The sequence below is a fragment of the Heliangelus exortis genome, chromosome 1, assembly GCF_036169615.1.
Source record: "Heliangelus exortis chromosome 1, bHelExo1.hap1, whole genome shotgun sequence".
Lineage (NCBI taxonomy): Eukaryota > Metazoa > Chordata > Aves > Apodiformes > Trochilidae > Heliangelus > Heliangelus exortis.
In genome coordinates, this window is record NC_092422.1 from 23,613,845 (window position 1) to 23,626,644 (window position 12,800).

The 12,800-nt window shown below is 35.2% G+C and overlaps 1 protein-coding gene across 8 annotated transcripts in view; it reads left to right on the forward strand.

Annotated features, from left to right (window-relative positions):
* Positions 1-12,800, forward strand: part of NBEA (neurobeachin) — a 460,838-nt gene that overhangs the window by 416,265 nt on the left and 31,773 nt on the right. The gene's annotated exons all lie outside the window — the stretch shown is intronic.

Below are 12,800 nucleotides of genomic sequence, written 5' to 3' on the forward strand. Positions count from 1 at the left end.
TGCTATTTGTTGACCATACAAGTATTTCTGTTTGTATATATGTGTGTGTGTGACAAATATATATATGCACATATATACGAGTTTCAAATTTATCAGTAAATTAAAAAAAAAGAGGTCTCCTGATGTTTCCTTCCAGTGACTGTGCTTGTTTTCAGTAAGACTATTAATTTGAACGATCATTTCTTAATATCATCCATTTGTTGCCTAAACCAATTGAAATTTGGTGAAAAGTGTGAAGAAGCAACAGCTGCTAGATGAGTACTGCTGTGATGAAGCTGTATGCACACAATCTTCCATTCCCCCAGATAGCTGCCATCTGCTGTATGCAAAACAGTGATAATTTATATATTGCCAGGCGATGGGTTTTTGTTTGTTTGTTTTCTAATCTCAGAGACAGAAATCTATAGATTTCAAAAAGAATTAGATTCTAGAAGGCATTTATATTCAGCTAAATATAGAGGCCTGGCGTGGATTTTCTTTTAGTCGTGGGCTGTTACACCTTTTGTGTTTGGTGCTTTTTGAGGAGCAGAATTACAGAAAAGAAAAAATACGCCTCTGGTTTCCTGGAACTGGATTTTCAGACCGTGCACTGCAAAGCTTGTGTTTTGTGAAGAATTAGTATTTGCTTAATTTTAAGAATGGCAAGAGTTTATTTGATCCCACTGCTTCAAATAACATTCATATAATTGCTTTCTGGATTTAAAACTCTGAGCTCAAGAGGAGTCAGTAAGGTGCAAAAGTGGAAATATGACTGAGCAATGCTTTTTAAAGTATAAAACAGGTGTCAAGCCACATGAATACAAGGGATTTGTGTGGCTTAAGGTACTGATTTGCATGGGCAGACTCCTGTGTCTCAATTTTAAGGGTCTACTCCCACAGGGTATCTTGTAGGATTGAGGTCTATCTGTCTGTACACCTTATTTAACATCTTATGACATGATGAGACTCTTCAGCTCTCCTGTGGCTCTACTTACATGCATAACTTGTCATCAGAAATTTAAAAAAATTCATGGTGATGTTTTTGTTCACTCACTTGTACATCTGACCCATGGCCTGCCAGTCAGGAGTCTATAAACCTCTTCTTAGGCTATTTACATCACATAAACATCTAAAGGAGAAACTTACTCCTCATTGTCACAAGTTAGATTAGTAAATAAAATTCATTGTTTGCAATTAGAAAGCATGTCTAAAAAAGTTGAATCTTTCTAATTTTTGTTATATATAAATACATAAGGTTGTATGTAAGCATTTAAAAATCCTATTCTTTCTCCTTGAAGAGATCTGTTGTTGGTGAGTTGTGGTTTGTCATAAAAAAGGTTCAAAAATTAGTTTTTATTCATTTTAACTCAGAAATTACAACACATATAAATATAGAAAGATTTAGAGCTGCTGTCTTTTTTCCTGAGCCCTGTTTATGAAACTAGCAGACATTCTCTGACCAGTAATAAAGCATTTGACATCTTGATGATCCAATAGATCAGGCATTTGGATGTCATGTTTCTGTTAGAAGTATATATGTTCTGTATAAATCGCTTTGTTGGTGGTAGGCTTTTTTTCCACATTATTCTTTTATTCTGGCTTTTACTAGATATTCCACAAAATAAAATTAGAAGATAAAAGATCTTTTAAAACCCTCTGAATCCCACTCATAAATAGAGAAATATAAGGACAGGAACACTAGCATCTATAAAAATAGTTATAACAATTCTTTTATGTGTTTTACTGTGGCAGGTGGTGGTGTCTGGCATCTTAACTTAGGAACACTGCATTTTGAAATTGATTGAGTTTTTTTCCAGGAAAATGCAAATCTTAGTAACCAAAATTTTCTATGAGTATTTTCTAAAGAAATTGAAATTATTTTTTTTTTTTTATCACACAGAAAATGGTGAATGTTCACAATAAATGGCTGTGAACTAAGCCAATCAATGCAACCTTCTTGGCAGCAGCCATTTTCAAACCAATGGACTCAAATATGGCAGTAACCTCCTCAAACTATACCTGTGACTGGTTTCATATTGAGCTGAGTCCCAGCAGAAGCTGGGACCATTAAAATAAGGTCATTCATATAAAACCCTCTCCCATTTAGGTCTGAGCTGACTGAAAGACATGATTTAAAAAGGCAGATCTATCCCCATGAGGTGTTTATGCCATATTTTGCCTAGTCTTATTTACCCCATACCCCAGAATCAAGCACCTCACTGGGGTGCTCATTGTCCATAACCATTCCTGAAGAATGGTGAAAGAGTCACTTCAGCAGCCATCTGGATGGAGCAAAAATTTATTCAGTGGTGGGATAACTCATCCCTTTGCATCCTTTGCATCTTTCTCCCATGCAATGGGGAACACTCTAACAACTCTCTATGGTTTAGCACTGGAAAAATTGCCATCCTGAGCTTTTGTTCCTTTTGGATCAATTTAGTTGAAGACTCTCCTTCTGGCTTCTTTCGTTGTTTCCTGTTTTGCAAATTCTCAATGGGTGAAACCAGAATCCTGGGATGGCATTAAGTTTTCTATTGAAGTCCATGAAATCACATGTCTGCCTGTGTAATAACACTTTGGCAACTTAAGATCTGCACTGAATTGGTAAAATATAGTGACTTTATTTAAACATACTGATTTTTTATTTTTTTAACAATTTTTTAATTTCCTGATATCATAAAAAATATTTGATCACTATAATTTGTTTCAAGTAGTGATGAGAGCGACATGACAGTCCTGAATTAAATGCTCAACAAGAACACATACAATTGAATTTTGCTGTTTGCATCTTTTATTATTAGCAGGTGGGAGATTCTTCAGTTCTATCATTTCTCTTTCTGTATATTGCAAAATTGTTTTCATATTTTAATGAGGAGAAAAAATATGTAACAAAATAAACATTTTTCCAAATGTTTATTGTTATATGTTCCAAAATTATTCCTTTAAAAAAAAATTATTATTGTTGCAACCTTTTGTATTCCATTTGTAAATTTTTCCCCGTTTTAAAGTAAAAGCAGTGAGGTGGAAGCTAAAACCTGAAGAACAGCTTAAGGATATTGATTCATTCTTACTTGACAGGTGAAATCATGGTTGGAGCACTAACCACAGCAATTACAGCATTAAAATGTCAAGAAATTAGAGGTCAGAATAACAGATAATTTTCTTCCTTTGTCAGATTAAAAATTGACATTTTTTGACAGCGCAGGATCTCTGGCTGAGGAAATTATGACAGCTTAACTCATCTTGTACTTGTAAAGCAGTAATTGATAATGAACTTTACCATGACAGTCTTCTCCTGTGGAGAAACATGACAGAACATCCCTGGTACAAAGCCTGTATCTCTTTTTAATATATAAACAGTAGTTATATTGGACATTAGATGTTATTTGGAATTGTCTTTACTGTTAGTTTACATCATAATCCAAATCCTTTCCACTGGACAGATTTGACTGACTTCAGGGGGTTGATGCTGAGAATGCTAATGTGTAAAGAACAGTGTCAGAAATGTAATTTGTGGTGCTTCAGTATTATTGGTTCATGTCTTTAGGGAAATAGAATTCCTTCTCTGGTTTCTCTCTATATATTGTAGGACTCCCATATTTGCCAAACACCTGGAAATCTGGGGACTCAAAAATCAGTTGGGTTGTGGGGTTTTTTAAGTTCGGAACTTGCTTTTGCACGATGTGAAGTAGCTGAAAGGCAACAGCACAGTTATAATGGTCAGAAGAAATAAAATTACTTTCTAACTGCCTTGTAGAATAAGCACAAAATAATTAAGAGGGCATGTTCAGTTTTAGCATAGTACATTAATCATGTGTAGTACTGAAAGCACATCTAGTGTGCTGAAAAATACAATTTCAGGTTTTCTGTTTATTTGTTAAAATCATAGCCAGATCTCTTCTCTCTCTCCTTTTTTTTTTTTTTTTTTTTTTTTTTTAAATACATTCAGCTTGTTTGTGATTAGAAATGCTTTGAAAAATCAAGTGGAACTTCCTATTGCACAGCTACTGAACTTCAGGCTAACTTTGTGTCATCCTTGTGAGTGGCAAATATGGCTTAGCCATGTATCACAGTGACATTCCTGTGCCTGCCACAGCTTCACCAAATGCTTGCATCCCCCCAGTCCAAGAGGAATTGCAAGTGCTTAGGTAAGCAAGGCAGTGTGAAGCTACTGGGCTCAGATATTTGTTTCAAGCAGCCACCTGTCAAAATACCTGAGCATGCTTGCAACTCACACAGCAAATTGAAAAATGATTAAAATTACTACTGTTTGACAGGCAGTTGCTGAGCCCGTAAACTAATCCTAGTAGGACAGTTTTGCTGGCAGCTAACAGAGCATATGGCCTATGCAATATTTATTTCTTTGGTGGTGACTTGATATTTAGCATATTTAAATAATTTGAAGAGTCATAATGATGCGATAGTCTTGCAGTGCTTTTCAGTTACCCTCATTTCTGGGTTTTATCTTTCCTTTTATATTTTCTTGTGTTATCTCTTTCTTTGATCTGACAGGAATAACAAAGCATCCCTCTGGATCTGCTATAGTGAAATATGCCCACAGGAAGCAGAGTAGATCACATCAGTTTTCACTTCTTTTTTTTTTTTTTTTTTCACTCCTCTCCTTTTTTCCCCCTCCTTGCTGAAACACTCTTTGCTACTACAGAGGGCTGACATGATAGGGCTGTCAAAACTCAGCAAGATAGATATATCTTTAACAAAGGAAGCTGGAATGCTGGCCTTTCCCCGGTGGCTGAACCTGGCAAATTTATGAGGAAAAAATTAACACGCTCTTCTATTAGCACTTTATAACAATTTCAAGGTAACATCAGTCCTTGTAAACATGCACTGGTTCTTGCTTTCACTCAGAGTTAGTCCTATTTATTCTGATTTCATTTTTAACTTGTTAGATGCTTTTTCTTCTGGGCACCTTTTCTTTGATGTGACAGGAATATCAAAACCACCCCGATGGATCTGTTTGACTGAATTGTACCCACAGCACTGGCCACTTCCATGTTTGCTTGTACTTAATTGACTCCATACAAGGGATGGGCTCTGCTTCCTCTCTAGGAGCAGTCCTGCTAAGGGATTAACATGGATAGTGCAGCAATAAGTAGGAAGCTGCGAGTAGTATCAATATCCACTTCTTTCAAAGTTATATACATTTCAGATAATTCATTCAGCAAAGGAATTTTGGAGAAAATCTGTGAATAACTCACAGCGCGGAAAATCTCTCAGTCTACTCTGAATATGATTTGGAACTAATTGTTTGGCTGGTTAAATTTCTTACCCATTTTTTTGTTGGAACATTCTGGAGTCTTACCCAAACTCACTTTAATATTTTGCTGATATAAAAAAGAAAATCATTTACTGAAATTGCTCTCTTTTATTGCAGAAATAGGTAAAATACGGGTCTTGTACATGAAAATTTCCTCTTTGTTGTCTGATTATTTTGTTTTTCTCCATATGGATGACAGGTACCAATTATTGATTTTTAAAATTGGCAACAAGCATTTTAATATGCACTTAAGTAATATTTTATATGAGAGATAGAGATGGCTTGAAAATTACTGCAGCTGATTGTAACAAAAATAGCTGGAAGGGGCCTCTTTTTTCCTATTAGCACAGATTTCAGTTATATTACTCTGTCATTACCTCAGCATAAATTAACTATTATTCAAAACATTTCACATACAGCAGTTTATTGAAACAGATATTACTCAGTCTAAGTATCTAGTCATTCACTTAGAAAGATGTGAAGCTAAGCTTTCTAAATGTTTTAAACATATTGATAATGTGCCTCTTTAATGCCATTCTGAAGCCTGTGTACAGTATATCTATATTATTGTTTGCAATTTATGTCAAGAACAAAGTGAAGTTTTGAAGAATGTGTTCTGGGAAATAATCTGAACAGGATTATTTCTTTATAAACTAAACCCTGAAAATTACTGAGAACATTTCTTTTAAATGTAACTGTACAACCTCTTTTCAAAATTGATATTCTAATATACACTGAAGCTCCATGAATACTGTATGTGACACCTTTCACTATGGATGTTGTACTTATTTCCCGGTCATTCCTTCTTCAACTCTTAGTTTTGAAGGTTTTGCCTGTTCTCTGAGATAGTTCTTGTGTCCTGCAGTGAATAAAATGCAAGCTGGCAGATGGCTGGAGCCTCACCATAGCCAAAATTTGCAGTAAAGAGTATGGGCTCTGGAAATCTCAGAGAACCATCTTAGGGTGAGAACAAGACAGAGGATTTCTGATAAAAAGATGAAGCTGAAAGTGAAAACATAAGAGACCATTTGCTTTACGTTCAACATACCTATAGTAATTATTCATAAAGTAAAAAAATAATATCTTCATTACAGCCTTTTCACAAATTTGAGATAAAAAAGAAAAACTCTAATATTATATGACCACTTTCTTAATACATTTTATTTAATTCACAGGAAAGATTTTATTTATGAGGTTTGCTATTATTTTTTTGACAAAGCAGAAGTAGGACACGAAGTCACATTTTTAATTTTTATATAGTTCTATATTTATAAGGCAAGATCAAAATACATATATGAGATGCTTAGTCTGTTCTGCATTCCAGGCTCTAAAAAAAACATCTTCAGTGATCATGTTTTATTTCAATAATGAAACAGAAGAAAAAAGTCACAGCTAAAATGCATTCTTTAATGATTAAGTACCCTTTTCTCTTCTGTTACTGCAAGCTTTCAGAAAGCCTGTTATTTGGTTGCCTGTTTTTTTCATTTTCTTTTGTGTTTTCCTGCAGGAGATGTTCTTAATTGTAAAATAAGTAGAAATAAATATGATGTGTGTGATCAGAGTAATGGCTTTCTGAAATGTGTAAGGTATCCTGCTAGCAGTAAATTGAGGTTACTCATGAGTTTAACTATTAATAATGTTTATTTCCCACCCCAATGATACCCTCTAGCCTTGATCCTATACCTTCCTTTATTTACACCAAAAGGTGTCAGTGTCATCCCAGTACTTCAAAAGAATACCTGCTTATGATCACCTGGATTCTCACCAGCTGCTGGCCAAATTGCCATGGGGTATGAACAGTCACTAACATCCTTTTCTCTCACGTTTTGGTTGAAGTTCCTCATGAGCAAGGTGTGTTATTCTTTGTGCTGGTTTTCAAGAAAGATTTGAGAGAGTTTAGAAGAGAGAATCCTAGTGGTGAGAGGACAGAGAAGTCTGATTTATGAGATGGATTTCAAGAGCTTTACAGAAAATGAAAGAGTGAAAGGAGATGTGTAGCAGAAAGGCAAGAATATGGAGGGTTGCTTGTGACAACTGAGATAGGGATATTACTTGGTCTGATGCCAGATTAACTAACTAACAGATACAGGATCAAATTCAGACAGGAAAGTTCAGGCTTTCTGCAGATGTTTCCTGGGGTCTATAGTCTGTAATTTGACTGTACAAGTCCCATAAGTGAAATTATTGAAGCCCTATTAAATGGGTCATTTCAAAATGGAAAAACACTATTAAAAAAAAAAAAAAAAAGGCATTTCCACGAATAATGTACACTGGCAGATAGACAAATTGGGACTTTTTCATATGTATCTTTTATTCTGCTATGTTCTGTTGTGGTGATAGCTGTAAGCATATCATGAACCCGTCTACTTTGTCAGTAACTGCATTAGTCTGTGCTCTTCTGATTATATTAACTTCTATCATAAGTCTTTTATCTTTATAAATTTTTAACTGTGGAAAATTAATGGTAAGTGTAGAATTATTTTTTTTTTAGTTGCTGCATTATGGGTGTAAATTTTTCAAGACTGTCAGTTTAGTACTTTGGAGCTCCTCATTGTTTAAGCCTGTCTGTCTGAGGAGTTGATCCTTTGACTTAAGCAGTCTTAAGTCAGCAGGCTGAAAAAATGTGGTCAGTAGATACCCTGGACATCTACCATTTACAGATTACTATCCAGAGTCATAGTTTACAGCATTTCCTACAAATAAACCCAGCTGCATGTAATGTATAACAAGTCAAATAAATGAAATACTGCCTTAAATGTTCACATTCCCTACTTTATTTTATTTCTTATATTGCCAGTTTTCTCTGAATGTTACCCAAAAATGTCTAAATGTTTAGTAGTTTTGCAGAATACAGTACAAATATATGAGCATTTTCCAAGACAGAAAGAGGACAGCATTGAAGAGAAAAATGCAATCACAGTGGAATAGTAAAGAAATAACTTGAAACATTTTTCTTATAAAAGGGATAAGTTGAGTAGATGGACAGAAAAATAATAAAGGAATTTAAGAATAATTAAATACTTTAAGAATTTTTGTTGTTTAAAAGAACCATTCCCTTCCCAAATAAACCTGTCATGCTGAAACTTTACCTGCATTTATTGTTGATTTAAAAATTTTAACAGTGAATTTTTAAAGCTCACCAATAAGCTTTTAAAATAAAAACCATAGTTAAAACTTACAACTTAAGTTGTAAATACGTACTGTTAAAACTCTTAGACAAGAAGAAGAAAAAAAATCAATAGAAAAGAGTGGATGAAGTTTCAGAGTTACAATGCAAACTCCCGCTGATATTACTGTTGCATTTTTTTTGGTAAGATGCCTATTCTTAAAGGCCTTGGTGCTCCTAAAAATGGCAATTAAAACCATCTATAGTGTCTTAAACAAAAACAAAGGCAAGGGGGGCTAATAAATAAATAAAATACTGTGAAACTAGGAATACTATGAAACCTGATGTGGTCCCTTACAAATTCTTCCTTCTAAAGACATGGAGTGTAAGAGGCAGTGCACTATTCAGATTATATCAGTCTCCCAGAAAGCCATGGGATGTCACCCAATGCTACTTCCTTGGCTTCATTCCCAGTTATTCCCCAGGAACTTGAGTCTCAGGTACTTGCATTTTATTCTCATCCTGATTAGTTCTCCCTTTTCTTCTATCAGCTGTGTGGGTGCCACCAAAGCAAGGCTCTTTGTGCATCCATGACCTTTCCTGGCTAACAGAAATCATAAACCATTTGGTCACCCAGCTTGAAAGTCAGGGGTCCTTCACCATTTTCCTCAAAAATACCACTGCTCTTTTTGCTTTATGCACTGGCCTGTTGAGAGCTGTGAGTAATGTCAGGTTGACTGCTTCTGCTCCAGACCAGACTATGGAATCAGGACAGAGATGCTCTGTTTTGCTGTTTTGTCCAGACTAGAGATTGCTCCATGTCTCTTTCTCCAAATCTTCATGACCAATAGAAGCTTCTTTCTTTTATGCCTCAATGGAGGGGAAAATTAACAAGAGATTTTTCACAAATGCCTTCTTCGTTTTGTAGCATTCTGCTCCTGGAAAATATCCTGAACTTTAAATTCCTAGGAATATAGAAGTATATTAATACTACTGTCTTCATTGGCACAGATAAACTAGCTCTGCTTTCAGCTCAACATTCTGGTTGAGTAAATGGTCATGATTCAGTGACATTTGAATTTTTAATTTAATTTTAAAAAAAAGTGATTTTTAAACAATAGGAAAACCAAAAGTACCTTTTTTTTTTTTTTTTTTTTTTTCACAGAATAAAGCCTGTTCTGTAGTGTTTAACTAAACAGGTCAGGGTGAGCAACTTCGTGTCTGAAGAAAAGAAACAAAAATGATGAATGAAGGAGGGGGAACGGAATAGCATGGGAACATGGACATTTATACAGCTCCCATCTTCTTGAGGAGGAGAGAGAGATGCAAAGGTGCAATGGGAGCACGAGGACCCAAGTGACCAACAAAGAGGGGAAGAGGACAGGAAGACAGAGCAGGAGGAAGGGAAAGGGTTAGGAAGTCTATGGGAGCTTTATAAAAGCAGTGAAGGACTTATCATAGGAACAGAGAGCTCTTGGTATGGTTTTTAATGCAGAGAAATGGATTTTGCAACCTTCCCAGAGCCTTATGGGGCTATTTAGGACTTCTTAGGACTGCAAAGTTATATAATCTAGGTAGACATTTCTAAATCAAACCAAAACAAAAAAGGCTGTTTTAAGTATTTCTGAAGTGTAAAATTTAGCCAGTTTCTAATGCAGTTGATGTATTTGAAAAAATACTACTAAAATACTATTTGAAAAATCCTACTGGCAATTTTTAACCTGGCACTACTGGAACTTGGGGCTTTCTGGCTGTTACTCACTGCTTTTCACATGTGGAAACAATTGTAGCATCCCAGACAGCAGCAGTGTGTTTTTCAAAATGCCTGTAAATTTTAGTGACTGCCAACTAAGGGATGCTAATGACAGTTTTCATACAATTTTTTTATTCCCTCACTTCCTCTTTTGTAGACTTTGAAAATCTGTAGTGGTGCCAGTCAGAAGAGAAGCTACATTGGAAAATAGAGAAGATTTTTTATTTATTACTCATGGAAATGTAACAAATTCATCTCTGCTTTAGAAAAGCCTTGAAAAACTTTTTGTTGTTGAAGGTAATATGCTTAGAATACTAGAAGCCTTTTCATGGAAGAATGTGTCACAGGTTTCCTGTGTTTCAAAAAAAAAAACTATCCCAAAGATCTGAAAATATAGATTAAGATTTTAGCATCATGCCTTGTGTTTTATATGCAAAAGTGAAAGATAAATTAATTAAAGGATGACATAAGGGAGAGGAAAGGAAGCACTTTGCTTCAAAGCAGAAGTCCTGAGTAGGAGTGTAGAGGAAAATAGCTATGGCAAAGCTAAGACTATAATGGTACATGTAAAAAGAAAACTGAAAGGTGCCAGCACAGATAGCTTCAGGAGGTGATTTGATAACAACAAAACCTTGAAATTCTTGGAATTTGAAACTGGTGACACAAGCTTGGGAAGAAAGAAGCAGTTTGGCCAAAACAAAAGATGGTGTTCTGAGCAAAATTTTTGAAGATCTAAGAGTAAGGACTCTCTCTTAGTAACAGCATTTCTACAACAGGAGGTTCATCGAGGCAATGGAACTGGTTTGTTTTGCAAATATTAGCTAGGACACATTTACAGTTCTGCATGCTGAGATGCTTTGATTGCCATCACATCAAGGAGTAATACAAAACACAAGAGAATCAACAGAGAAATTTCGTGTTGCAGGTGTACATTTTGGTGATTTGAATTGCAGAGTCAAGACATCAAAGAGAAGCTGGTTCCACAGACCCAAACACCAGATGGGAAAGATCATCTAGACTGGCCTCTCACCCAGCAAGTGACAGAGCTTTTCTCCATGTAGCCTTTGGAATGTAACCATAAGTGTTAGTGTCTGAATAACAAAAAAAAGATATGGAAGTCTTTCCTTTTATAGGAAGAGTTGAGGTGATAAGAAATTATCTCAGTCAGTCACTTAGATACTAATCATCCACAAACAACCACAAAAATTCTTGTTTTAAAAGAAATGAGGGAATTCCTTCAGAGAAGATAAAATTGCTTGTTGGATTGAGAAGGATCTTTGTTTTACATAACAATAAGAGAATTATTTCAGACTAAGTAGTAGTCATCTAAAAATACAAAAAAAATCCTGATTGCTTAAGTTTTAAAACCTTAACTATTTATGACACAAAGTTTATGGTATCATGCTATTACATCTCACAAAAGTTATTTAGTAGTAAAATATTTTCTGGCGTGTAGTTCTCACTAACTTAATGAGCAGAGAAAGCAACATTTTCTTTTATAAACTTAATGCAGCTTTGGGAGAATGATGACAGAGTAGTGATTTAATTTGGCATGACATCAATGAATACATAAGATTTTCAGTAAATGTTACCAATATGTGTGGGACAGGAATTATTACAAACATGAACATAAGAAATACAAAGTTCAAATGAAGAAAATGACATGAAATGTGAATAATAAAATCTTCTTTAGTGCCAGGTAGCCTCATTGCTCTCTTCAGCTTCCTGAGGAAGGGGAGAGGAAGGTGCTGAGCTCTTCTACCTCTATGCAGTGATAAGATGTTTGAGGATGGTTCAAGGCTGCACCAGGGGACATTTAGATTTTAAGAAGCATTTCTTTACTGAGGGGCTGGTCAAACACTGTAACAGGCTTCCTAGAGATGTGTTTGATGCCCCAAGCCCATAGGTGCTTAAGAGGCATTTGAACAATTCCCTTAATAATTTCATTTAATTTTTGATGAGCCCTGAATTGGTCAGTCGGTTGGTTTAGGTTGTAGTTGGATAGTTGTAGTTTCCTTGGAACTGAAATAGCCTGTCCTGTCCTGCCCTATGCTATCTTATCCTTTCCTATTCTATTCTAGTCGAGTCTAGTATATATGGCAGAGAGAGAGAGAAAAAAATTGAATGTAATTGTAAACAAGAGTATAAATAGTTGTATGTCTTATTTCAGCTCCATTCAATGTTCTGAGTTTTGCACAATATTAATTCTACAAGCAAAGTGATGCTCTCTTGTAGACAGGCAAACAACAGGTTAGTAAAGGCAGCAAAGCAGCCATGGACTAGAAGCAAAATCCAAAGTTTTAAAAATTAGCTCAACTATAAAAAGCAAATGATAAACAGTGCAGCATGATGTGAGGAGCCTCTTTAACACCACAGACCTTGTCAGAGGAACGGGGAGTTACAGCTATTTTCTTTATAGCATAATAGAGTTTGATGAAATTTTTAGTCTAATATAATGAGAAAACTGCATTATATCAGTGGTTAGCTCCTTTGTTCCAGGCAGGGTTGGAAGGATACAAGAAAGAGGAAAATTATACATTTTTTAAATTTTTTTTTTACTTCTGGTATGGTTTCGAAGTAAGAAGGACAGTTCACTCCTTGACATCATCCCTTTCCAGTGTGCAGAAGGCACTTTCAAAGGAGAAGGCAACTGCTAGAGAGGAAAAGAAAGTATTTATTTTATTTTA